The sequence below is a fragment of the Chinchilla lanigera genome, unplaced genomic scaffold (genome assembly GCF_000276665.1).
Source record: "Chinchilla lanigera isolate Chin_1 unplaced genomic scaffold, ChiLan1.0 scaffold00004, whole genome shotgun sequence".
Lineage (NCBI taxonomy): Eukaryota > Metazoa > Chordata > Mammalia > Rodentia > Chinchillidae > Chinchilla > Chinchilla lanigera.
This window is the reverse complement of record NW_004955405.1, coordinates 25,646,051-25,659,056: the sequence shown is the minus strand read 5'-3', so window position 1 is coordinate 25,659,056 and position 13,006 is coordinate 25,646,051. Positions and strand designations below refer to the sequence as shown.

Below are 13,006 nucleotides of genomic sequence, written 5' to 3'. Positions count from 1 at the left end.
TTTACTCTTTCCTCTATAGTCATGATTACATGGGGTTCCTCCTTGGAGATAATGGTCTGGCTAGAAGGAGAAGGCAGAGTATGCCCTGGGCCCCTTCATTGCTATTGGACCAGCTGGTAGGAGGGGTCTGAGCCCTGGGGCCTTAGCTTCAGAGGGCAGTCTGACCTCCAGTGGTCACCTTTACAGTCAGGGCACATCCCGGGAGGCTTCTTAGGGCAGTCCCTCTTGAGGGACTGGTTTTTGGCCTGGTTTTTGATGGTGGTAGCAGATGAATGTAGTTGATGAGTTCTTCTTGGGGCCCTAAGAATCAAACTTAGGGTCTGTTTCTCTTAGTGCTGCAACAAAGACAGCTTTTTTTCTCGGTCTCTTTGTTGTCTCTCCTTGGCCTTCTCTTTGTTACAGCTATAAAACACTGAGGAGGCAATTCTTACTAACATCTCAAGTGAGCTATCTGGGGCAAAAGCCATTTTTGTAGCTTTTTTCTACTATCTGGGGCTGACTGAGTAATAAAATTACCTTTAAGAGTAGTTTGTCCCTCTACTGAACTGAGATCCAGGGAAGTATGCTTTATCAATGCCTCTTGTTTAAGAAAGCAGGAGTGTTCTTTCCAGCCTCCCAGCACATTGGGACCCTGCAACCACTTAGTGTCCTCTCCCTAACCGTCAACACAGGTGGCAGGAACATGTGGATGAAGTCCTTGGCCCACTAGTCAGTCTTGGCCCTGTTAGGTATGAAGTGTCCCAGACAGGTAACCTAGACATGTACCTTCTCCATGAAGGCAGTTCTTCAGAATCTGAATAGTGGGCATCCATGTAATCTATGAAGTCTCGGTTCAGACCTCTCTGGAGCTCCACTCACTCCTCCAGCACAGCCTGTATGGTTAGGGAAAGAATGGCCTCCAGGCAGTCTCTGAAGGTATTGCTCAAGGTCCTCCTGGTTTCCAGCTCCTGAATAGCTCTTGCATCCGCAGTCAGCTCAACCTCTGTGTCATCGGGTGTTGTCTGTACTCTCATGTTCTCCGAGTCCTTGTTCAGCAACTGCTCCTCTGCTGACTCTGGACCTTTCTGGCTCTCAAGGGCTGGGCCAAGAGTGACCCGCCATGTGGCATGTTTTTCCAGAGGTTTCTCCATGTTGGGATGATTCACGCATGTTTCTGGGTGGGCCTGTTGTGTTGGTGCTTCTCTGTGACATGGTGGTTCTCGACCGCATGGCAGCAGCTGGCCCAGGGTCAGCACGCATCTCCGTGCCACTTTCCAGGCACCTGCTGACTGCCTTTCTAGGTGCCTGCATGGCTGGGGGCAGGTCCTGAAAGGGCCAGAGCACCCTAGCCACACAGCCTCCTGGGTAGGCACCTGAGGCCTGGACAATTTAATCTATTGAATTAACACAATTGTTTTCCATGAGCCTATCTGAGATGAATCTTGTACTTGTTTATTAGTGCACTTCTTTAATCAATGTACTGAGGTTCCAGAGTTTGACAACTTTATGGTTTGATGCATCTTAGTTTATTTTTTCTAATGGTTAGGAATTTTCTAACAGCAAAATTTATTTAAACTCTTGATATACTTTTAACCTAGTTTCATTCACTGTACCTGAAGGGTAGTATATAAAGAAAGATACTATTGAGAATCAGATCATTTCTATCTGGAAATCACTCTCGGATATTTTTGGTTTCTAGAAATTGAACATGCATCTCCATACCTGCTGTAAGGTTTTTCCACAAAACAAACAAACAAACAAACCAAAAAACAGTCAGTGAAGACTGGAATAAGTAACTCTTCAAATGTATATTCATTAGTGTACTACTATTAGGATCAAGAACAATCAGAAGAACAGCACATAACCAAATGGACAAAACAAATGCCAGTGACTGATCATAAAGAAAAAGAGACATAAGAAATGTTTGAAAAAGATTCAAAATAGCTGTTTTAAAGAAGCAAAGCAATCTTCAATAAGATACAGAGAAAAAAATTATAAATGCGGAAAGTGGTAAGTAAGCAGAAAGAGAAATTGAAAAAATATTTTAATAACGATCAGTCCTAATAATAATAAATCCAACTTTCAACCTGGAAAAATATAATGAATGAAATAAAAGGTTTAGTAGAGGACACCAACAGAATTGATCAAGCAAAAGAATCTGTAAAGGATGTTACTATCTCCCAGAAAATACTAAGAAACTAATACAGTTCAGCCATTTTACATTTTCCACACTGTAACAGGAAACATTTTCCATAATTCAATAGCATGGTCCTTATTTCTGTCTCTTATCTCCCCAGAATTGCCTTTACTGTCCATATTTCTCCCAACATTCTGTTCATGACTATTTTAGCATTATCTAATGCGCTATTAGCTTGCTCATTCATTCTCTTTTCTTTCTGAGCTCTCTACAGAGCCACTCTTAGCATCTATATTTCTACTGCACACTTCAACAATTTTTCTGCTTGTACTTATTACTCATTTCCAAAGGTGCTTTCATATTTTTAGATATTTGTAATAGTGGTACCCAAATTCTTGCTACTACTTGCTCATATTCTACTCAAGCTGCTATAATTTGACTATGTGACTTAAGTAGCAGACAGTTACTCATAAACTGTTCTAGTAGCTGAAAGAACCATGATTAAGGGACTGACAAGTTTTGGTCCTTCTTATGCTTTATTGAGAGTCACTTTCTAGCTGTTTCCCTACAATGGATAGAAAAAGAGAGACAGAGTCAAAGAAAGACACACACACGGAAAAATAGCACATAACCAAACGGACAAAATAAGTGCCAGGGACTGGTCATAAAGAAATAGAGATGTAAGAAATGTCTGAAAACAAATTCAAAGTAGCTGTTTTAAAGACGCAAAGCAAACTTCAGGACAACATATAGAAAAATAGAGAGCACGCTGATTTTTTGTCTAGTTGTTGAAAGGACATGAGCCCTATCATGAGAATCTCATCCTTGGAACCTCATGTAAATCTAATTACTCTGCAAAAGCTCTACCAGCAAAAACCATCACGCTGAGAATTAGAACATCAACATATACATTTGGGGGAAGGGGCACGAACATTCAGTCCATAGCAGAAGGGAATAAATCAGAAAAAGAAAAAAATTATTCTACCATATAAAGCTGTAAAAAAAATATAAACTAATCCATAGCAACGAAAGTAGGTTTGAGGTTAAAGTCAGAAGACAGAGTTGGGGTAGAAAGATTACAAAATGCATGAGGATACTTGGAGTGGGTAGGAGATACGTTTACTGCAATGATTGCAACGATGTTTCACAGATGACTATACGTTAGAACTTAACAAATTGTACACTAAATATGATCAGAGCCATTGCATTTAAATTACAGTGGTACTTCAGTTCATGAACTTAACTTGTTCTATGATTTTGGAAAAGATGGCTATGCTTGTGTTTGTGCAGGAAAGATGGCTATACTCCTGTGGAGCACCCTGTATAGAGTTTGCAGACAAAAACAACATTTTGCCAAATGCTTTTGTTTGTGAACTAAATTGTTTGCAAACAAGTGTTTGTGAGTCAAATCACTACTGTATATCTCAATTAACATTTTAAAAATTAATATTTTATTGTACATTCTTCAAGATAATCTCTATATTATTTGTTGTTTATTTATTAAAACCTATAATGAACAGGAGATTTTAGGGTTTTTTAAATATACATTTATCTCAAATTTTTATTTTGTGTCTTCATTTCCTTTTTTGCAATTAGATTTTATTGGCACATTTTAAGTATATATAATGATCATATTCATCACAGAGAATTTGTGCCTCTACATAACATAACTTGGATTTTTTTCTCCCATTCCCCCACCCTTCCTTCTATTTCTCATCCCCTCCCCATTTGAACATTTTCTTCCTATTTCACAATACCTATTATACATTTTAGTCCTTATTGACACTTTTGGCTTCTCACATCAGAGAAATGAGGTATTTACAGGTGTGTGTCCAATTTATTTAACTTGAGTATGGTCTCAAGGTGCATCCATTTACCTAGAAATGTCTCAAGTTTATCCTTTTTTATGGCAGAGTAGCATTCCATTGTGTAAAAAAACACATCTTCTTTATACATTCACCAGTTGATGTGCATTTGGGCTGTTTCCAAGATGTGGCTATTAAAACTGTGCTGCTATAAACACGAGTATGCATATATTGCTGTGGTATGATGCTTTTAATTCTTTCAGGAAGATACCAAGAAGAGGAATAGCTGCACTGAATGGAACCTTTAGTCCTAGTTTTTTGAGTAATCTCCACACTGATTTCTAGTCTACACACCCACCAACGTGGAGAAAGGTTCCTTTTTCCCCCACATCCCCACCAGTATTTGATATTGGTGAATTTCTTAATAGCCATTCTTTCCAGGGTGAGATAGAATCTTAGCATTGTTGTAATTTGCATTTTGCAAATGACAAATGATGTGGAACTTTTTTATATATTTATTTGCCATTTCCATTTCTTTATCTGATAAGTGTGCATTCATCTCAGATACCCATTTTTTAAATTTGGGAGGGTCTAACTTTTTTTTTTTTAGTTCTTTATATATTCTAGATAGTAGTCCTTTAAGGAACAGCTGGCAAAAGTTCTTTCCCACTTTGTGGGTTATCTCTTTACTCTTTTGGTGGTTTCTCTCCCTGTGCAAAAGCTTTTTAATAAGATGAGATCTCAGTTGCTGATTCTTTGTTATAGTTCCTGTGTGATAGGAATTTTTTCATAAAATCTTTGCCTACACCAACATCTTTGAGAGATCTACCTATTCTATTTTCCAGCAGATTTAACGTTTCTGTTTTAATATTTAGATCTTTGATCCATTTCTATTTTAGTTTAGCACATCATGAAAGATATAGGCCTGGTTTGTCAGTTTTATTTAATCTTTCAAAGAATGAACTCTTCAATTTATTGAGATTCTGTCCTCACATTGGCTTATCCTGCTGAATATACTTTCAATGAAATTTTTAATTTCCTGGACATCTTCTTGAATCTGTTTTATGGATTCCATTTCTTTCCTAAATTGGGCATTCATGGTTTCCATCATTTTCCTAAGCTTCTCTATTGTTTTAAATGTATCAGTCACTAAGCATGTTTTTCACTGTGGTCACCAACTCTGTAGTTATCTGAGAAATTATTTCTGATTTGATTTTTTTCTAGAGCCTCATTCTCTTCAGAGAGGCCGGGTGGGTGGCTTTCAGATTGTTCCACTTCATTGCCCCCTGGATTTCCCTTTGGTGAACTGGATGTCTGGGGTTACATCTTGTTTAATTGCCTTTCTATTTTCTAATTTTTAAAAAATTTTAATTCCTAAGTTGATGCTTATGAATTTCCTGTGGTGAGTAGCTTTAGTGGTAGTAACTAGAACCCTTAGGAAATGACTACTTCTCAGAGGTGTCATCCAGGTGTAGCTGGCCTTGGGTTTTGAGTCCTTTGCAAGATCACTTCTTAAATTTATTGGAAATGAGAATTTGCTGCCTACTTGGCTCAGCCCCTGGTTCTTTGGCATTGGCCACAGTATTTTCTATGACCCTTAGGCAATCTCAGTCTTGGTATACCAGGAATAATAGCTAGTTAGAACAATTATGTCACTTTGGCTAACGCAGTACCATCAGCAATAACTGTAGCATCAAACACAGCCTAGAAAATGACAAATGGAGGTAACCATTAATTTGCCAACTTTAACCCTATGCACTAGATTTGTGCTTATATAACAAAGTCTAAAACAAACCAGAATTATTTTTGGTTTTTTGAGAGACAGGGTCTCACTATGCAGTTTAGGCTGACCTTGATCTATGTAGCCCAGGCTGGGGTCGAACTCATGGCAATCCTCCTGCCTCAGCCTCCCAAGTGCTGGGATTATAAACATGCACCACCACACCCGGCTTCAAACCAGAAAATTTTATGGAGCAAATAAGCCCTCAATATGCAGATTTTACCCTCAGGGGAGAAGCGTAACAGAGGTTAGGGGGAAAAATAGAGAAACAGAAGAGGGAAGGATTAGAAGCAAGGTTGGACAAAGGAGGATCATGAAAGCTTTGGAAAACTGGTGCAGATGACTGGAGGGAAAGAAAGAAAGAAGAAATAAAAGGAAGAAGAGAACAGAATCACAACCACATTGTTAAGATATTCACACATATAAAAACAAGATCAAATGATGAAGAAAAATAAACAAGAAAAGAAAAACAAAAAATGTCCACTTCAGTGTTTATCTCTGTTGTCACTGGTAGACAACATGTAGAGACAGAGTTCAGACCCATATTGATTTATCCCAGCAAGCCAGTAATAGCTTCACAGTGGAGCAGTGGATAAACTCATTGAGGCTGCACCTTTACTGCTCTGATGTTCAGGCTGGTTCCTGGCCATGAGGCTAGAATCAGACCTGTTCAGCCTGCAGCAGTCAGTGCCTTTTCTTTGGGTTTGAACTCAGCTGGGAGCCACTAGATGGAGCCAGCAGTTGTTCTGAGCTCAGTTGGCCCCTCCTCAAGATGGGTCCCAGATAACTGTCCTCTCCCACAGGATGACAGAATCTGCACTGCTCACCAACTAGTGCAGTCTATGGTGTCCTCTGCTCTCTCTGTGGAGCCCTGTGAGGTTACAAGCAGTTACTGTGTGTCCACAGGGTTGAATTATTCCTCTCAGGCAGTAAGTCCTAATCAAGAAGAATGTGCAGCCCATTACCTCTTTGTGGAAGTTTCTCTATTTGCTCTCTTTGTGGGCTTCAACTCTTGCTCCAGATCCTTCCTGGTCCAGGGGACCCACTTCCCTGATTCTCTTCTTGGAGTTGCGATATTCAAGTGTCTGGACACCAAATCTCGGAAAGGCTCTTTTTCTGCTGCATACCACTTCACCATCTTCCCAGAAGTCCCTACAGTCCCTTGGGGGCTTGGGAACTTCTCCTCAAGGAGTCCTGTCAGACAACAGAAAAAAGTGATGCCTTCTGAAGGGAGCTCCAATGCCCATGACCTGAGTGCCCCATCAACCATGAGCCTCAGGCTACAGCCAGGCTGTATCCCAATGGAAACACCACCAAGTGCCAGTTTGAACCGCTTTTCCATTTCCTTAAGTATACTTTATATAATTATTGAACATTTTGAAGTTTAGTTTATATCCAGAAAAAAAGCAAGTATCACCTCCATCAAGAAATAATATGAGAACACTGGGTGCTCTCCTCCTAACTCCTCCCAATAAAAACCTTGTTTCTATTCCAAAGGTAAACATTGCCTTGTAGAAGTGTTTGTCTTATTAAACTTTTAACTTCACATAAATTGAATCTAGCAGTAGTATCTTTTGTATCTGGCTTTTTAATGCAATATTAAATTTGTGAGATCTATTCATGTTACTGCATGTAACAGTAGTTCATGCATATACATTGCATGATAGCATTTAATCATGTGATTATGCCATAATTTAAATATCCATCATAAATAATTTGATTATTTGGAGGATGGAATTCTTAGAAAAAAATCTTGCTAGGAATATTCTTGTGGTTTTTAATAAAGACACATTGTGATAATTATTGGATCATATGTACATCCATCACTCCCCAAATTTCCTCCATTCTTTGCTTCTGTCATTTTAGGAATCTATTTATCTGTTCTGGGAGTCTATGTAAATAACACACTTTTTTGTTCATAACTTTTTTGCTCAGAGATTCAGCTATGTAGTTGTTTATATAGGTAGTTTAAAAATTTTAACTGCTGGAGAATGTTTTATTGTTTGAATATACAAAAAAATTCCATTTATCTCTTGATGGACACCTGAGCTTTTTCAGGTTTGTGTTAGTGTGACTAAAACTACTGTAAATATGCATATGTGGCTGTGTGTGTGTGCAAATATAAATTTATCTCCCTTGCTAGCTGCATGGTCATTTGGTAATTTTACTATGTGTAACTTTACAAGAGACTTCCACATTCTTAACCAAAGTAAGTATACAAGTTTATCTTCATACTAGCAATGTATTATAATCACATGACTCTACCTACTTGGCAACACATGATACTGTCTTTTCATCATTCTAGTGCTCCTTGAGTAGTGTATTATTCTGTGCTGAATTCTTTTCCTACTCATTCAAACATCACCAGCTTATGAATAAAACAATATGTACAATAATTGAATTGAATTCAGTATTTTGCTTTTAGTCCAGTAACATTTTTATATTTTTTAACTTTTGATTAAACATAAATTAGTGTAGTCGGACAGAATATATTTGATCTAAATGTAGTTGGACAGAATATATTTGATCTAAATGTATTTTATTCTATATATTACTTTCAAAAGTTTAGGGTACATTGACTTTTTTTTTTTTTTTTAGGTCTTAAAGAGTGTTAGAAGACCTGTCTGTCAAGCAGAAAATCAACTGTTAAATATTCTGAAAAATACAATAATGATTTTTCATTGTTATTATTATATGTAATTATCCTGATAATCTCATAAAATAATTTTTTTGCTCACAAAAACTTTTGGAGAGAGAAGTCTCAGCTTGAGGTCACCACTAAAAGCCCATAGCCAAGAAAAAAATTGTTTCCTTCTTCACCTCCAAACCTCAGTTCTTTTTTGTCTTCTTCCTGTTTTTTAGGGACTTCACCCTCGAAGTTGTCTACATGTGCAAGAGGATAAGTGTACTTACTAAAATGATTTTGACTCAACTCTGTTTGTGGAAAACAGTGCCTAGAGGTTGATGGGTTTGTCTTGGTATTCAATCTTTTTCTCTATAGGATTTTGTTACTTAAGTGTCTTGGTTACTTTTCTCTCGTTGCTGGGAGAAAACACCTGATGCCCAAAATTAAGGAATGAAAGGTTTATTTCACTTACAGTTTGTGGAGGTTTCAGTCTGTACTTGGCAGATTACAAGGCAGAGTGGCACATGGTAGAGGGCTACACCTCCTCGCGGCAGAACACAGCAAAGCAACAAAAACACACAAGGGAGGAAATGACCAGAAGCACCCTCTTCCTCTCCCTTACATATGTAAACTATCCACCCCAGGGTGGGTGTAGTTCTCACACCCATAATCAATCAAACTCTAAAAGCCTGCCCCGTGGCCGCATGAGGCTTTGGGGGGACACCCAGACACAAACCATAACATTAAGCAAAGCAAAAATGTGGGAGATTTTACTGTACTTTTCAACCATGCTCAACAGTCTTCCATGTCAAAGCAGAACTCAGCACATAGAATAGGAAGAATCAGTACTGTTGGGCTTTTTGAGTTGAAAAGACATGGTGCGATACCATGTGATTGTCCAAACGTTCGTTAAGTTTCTCCTTCCTCCCTGTAGTTTCTCTCTGCACAGAAGCCAAATTTGTGTTCCACATCCAGAATTCACAAATGCTTCAAGGAAGAAAATACCTGAAAATAACTTCTAGGAAGTACTCTTCCCTCACTTAAAATGTCTTTCAATCTATCTTTAAAAAAATAGCAATGAACAAGGTAGCATTCACTGACCTACCAGGTCCTACAGGAAAGTACAAGTTCTGTCCCATGCTCTCATCTCTAAAGTTGAGTGTTACGGTTAAAGAGCCTTGTAGTTGGGGATTTACTGAGGTTTTCTATGTGGCCTGATATAATCTACTCTTTAAGTATTCTTTACCTGTTAGGAAAGAATGCATATTCTGTGTGTCAAATGTGAAGTTTTATACACGTTTCTGGTTTAAACTCATTTACTATGACATGTTTAAGTTTTAATTAGCTTATTTTTTCTTGATTTTTAAAAAGAGGGTGTCATTAAAATGATCAAATATTTATCTATTTCCCTATATATTACTTTTAGGTTGTATCGCTAGGTGGCATATATATTCATGGTGGACAGAAATTTTGTTCTATTACTTCAACAGTATATATCATACATTTCCCCTTACCCCTTTTCTTTTGGTCTTACATTCTGTCACAAAGTTGTGACAGCCTGCTTTTGGTTGACATTTTGTTGGTACACTTTGTGGTTATATTTTTAAACTTTTTTTCTATGTTGTTTTCAAATGTTTGATATATTATAGGCCTTGTATTTATAATTAACTTACATCATTTCAATATAATTGGTTCCAAATTACCATGTTATGTATATCCTACTTATAGTCATTGCAATTACTGCTATATTAACCATGAGGTCTAACGTATTCTGTAACATTGAATTCTTAATTGTTTCTCATTACTATAGTCTATATTGTGTAAGTTTTCTCTTGGTTTAGAAGTTACACATTCTTTGTGCATTTTTGTGGTATTTTTCACCTAAGCCTCATAATCATGTTTACTCTACTTATTTATTTCTGAGACACGGCTTGCTCACTGTGTAGCTCAGGCCCAGCCTCAAACTCAAGAGATCCTATTTCCTCAGCCTCCAAAGGGCTGGGATTACAGGCATGCACCATCGTACCTGTCAATGTTTTGAGTAAGCCATTAGCAAACTTTCATGTCTTTTTGGTCTTTATCTCCCTTAATCTCTTCCCTTGCTTCAAGTTGTATCTCCTTTTTCTTTCTTAAGTAGAGTAAAATTGTTATTTATTGGCTGTGGGTTTGGAAGAGAGGTGGAAGGAGGAAAATAACTGTGTATACGATATTCAGTAGATTATTGGATTCAGGGTTTTAGAGCATGGAGAAGGTCTTGGATAAAGCTTTGGGATATGTAAAGCTATAACCACTACTCTAAGGAGAAAAGGTGGATGAAAAAACATTGGTATTTAGGTGATAGGCAGAGAAAAAGCCTCAGATGTCTTCCATTGAAGGAAATGATCCTTCCAAAGATTCAATAAGGGAAACGGTAAAAAAACAAACAAAACCCCGAAAAACAAAACCTCATATTAAGACATGGAGGGAAGAGAAAGGATGATGAAAAAGGGAATTAAGATGTGTCATGCACATGTGCCAAATCCACACATGGAATATAAATATTATGTACTGCAAACAAGTATAAAAAGGAAAAAAAGGAAAGAAATCAAGAGATGGATGGAGCAGTTAGGAAGGGAAAGAGGTTAAAAAAACCTAAAATGTATTACATGTACTACAATCATGTACTAATGAATGATCTAGAAAAAAGACCTCACATTAAAAATGCAACTTCTCCCTCTTTCCTCAGAGGAATTGATTTTACAGATTTCTATTGGACCTAGGTTTGACTGCTTACAATTTGATTACTTTAATTCAAATCTCAAAGCTGTCACTTGGCTTACGAGGGACCATCAAAAACAAGATACTGGTCAGAAATGGGTTTGTGGTAGTTAGAAAACTTTTTGAGGTCTCCCTTATTCTTTAGACATAAAGAATTGTAGAAAAACTGTCTTATCATTGACATGTCTCCCATTCTCCTGCCTGAAACTTTACAAAGTAAGCGGTTCACCTGAACTAACCTTTCAGCTGGCTAACAAGGTCTACCTTTCCTTTATAGTTTAGCATGGATTAATTTATTTAATCAGTCCACTTCCTCATTATCAGAAGCCAAAGCCATGGACAAGAGAGAAGCAATGAAGACGACTGAGCTCTCAACAACGGAATCTTTATGAAAGGGCCACAGAGGATAATTTATGAGGTCTAGTTTATTCAAAGCAGAAACATGCTTTCAGACTGTTATACAACACAAATGCTACTCAATGGAAAAATATGCTACCACTGACAGTCTCGGAAGTGTTGATGACAAAAATGAATTCTTCAGGTCAATCTACCTGCGATCGAGTCTTAAACTTTTAACATTTTTACCTTATGCCACCTGGTTGCTAGTTCTTGTTTGTTCACTTTAACCCCACCAAATATAATTATAAGCTAAACACAGGCATCAATATTGGATTTCCAATCATTTGCTACCCTATCACTGAAATTTTCTGTCAGCACATATATAAAATCATATGCATCAAATGCAAGGTTTTAAGCTTTTTGTTCATATTAGTTAACACTATTTGCAATTTTCCAAGAGCTATTTTTGGTGGATTAACTAATGGTAAACTTGTAACACCCAGCTGAACTTAATCAGCGTGGTACTGGGTGTGGGAGGCCCACCTAAGGTCTGCTGCCAACAGAGTAAAAGGAAAACTGGAAGGGAAGGAGTCGTGCTATTGACTCTCTAGAAGCTTGTCATGCTGACTTTCCTGACAGGAACTCAGCTCTTATCATAGGAGCTCGGATGGATTTGGTTCTTCCTTTTGAGTGTCGCACTCTGGCTCCAGTGCACATCCCTCAGCCTGCCCGAACAGATCCTTCATCCTGCTGCCACAGACTTTCTAGCTTCTACCACTGACCTTTCGGCATTCCCAGTGCACAGCCTTAATAACAGACTTGCGTGAGACATTGTCCTAGGCTCCAGGCCTCCAGTTGGACTGGTGGATACTATTGCCATGGGCTCTAGGTCTTCAGCTGGACTCATATAGGACATTGCCATGGGATCCAGACCTTCAGCTGGCTTCTGTGGTTCTCTAGTGTATGGACATATCTGCACTCTTTTGCATTTAACTGGGTGAATATGGTAAAATAATCCTATAAATTACATGTCCTGCATTAAATCTATTCCCGTTAGCCCTGACTACAAGATGGCTCAAAGCAAACTATTTTTTTTTTCTTTTTCTTTTTTTTTTTTTGGCGGTACCGGGGATCGAACTCAGGACCTTGTGCTTGCCAGGCAGGTGCTTGTGCTGCTGAGCTATATCCCCAGCCTTACAAAGCAAATTGTTAACACACAGTATATAAATATATCTAGTACATGAATTCTCTTTGTAACTTTCCCAGGAATGTGCTCTCTCAACTTGTAGAGGAGGAAACCAAGGATATACAGGCTAGCCACTTTTCCCTAAGTTATACCAGGGACAGTATCAAAATTTGAACCCACGCAGATGCAGAACTTAAACGTATAAAATTCTGTATTTAACTGTTTCACTTAATTTAGTTTCTGTCACTCATAACTAAAAATGTATCACCACCAACTAATTTAATGTATGCCTTTCTCAGATCATAGTTAATAAATCACAGGCCATCTTTTTTATCCCTAAGGGCAGAAATGTCTATATATTATATATATGCTTTTAACATTAAAAGGCAAGTCAAAA

At 37.9% G+C, this 13,006-nt stretch overlaps 1 long non-coding RNA gene across 1 annotated transcript in view; it reads right to left on the bottom strand.

Annotated features, from left to right (window-relative positions):
• LOC106149363 overlaps window positions 1–6,882 on the bottom strand; it is a 39,961-nt gene extending 33,079 nt beyond the window's left edge. Inside the window, exon 1 of the long non-coding RNA XR_001235501.1 lies at window positions 6,667–6,882. This is a non-coding gene — a long non-coding RNA (uncharacterized LOC106149363). The remainder of the gene's footprint in view (window positions 1–6,666) is intronic.
• Window positions 6,883–13,006: the final 6,124 nt, after the last annotated feature.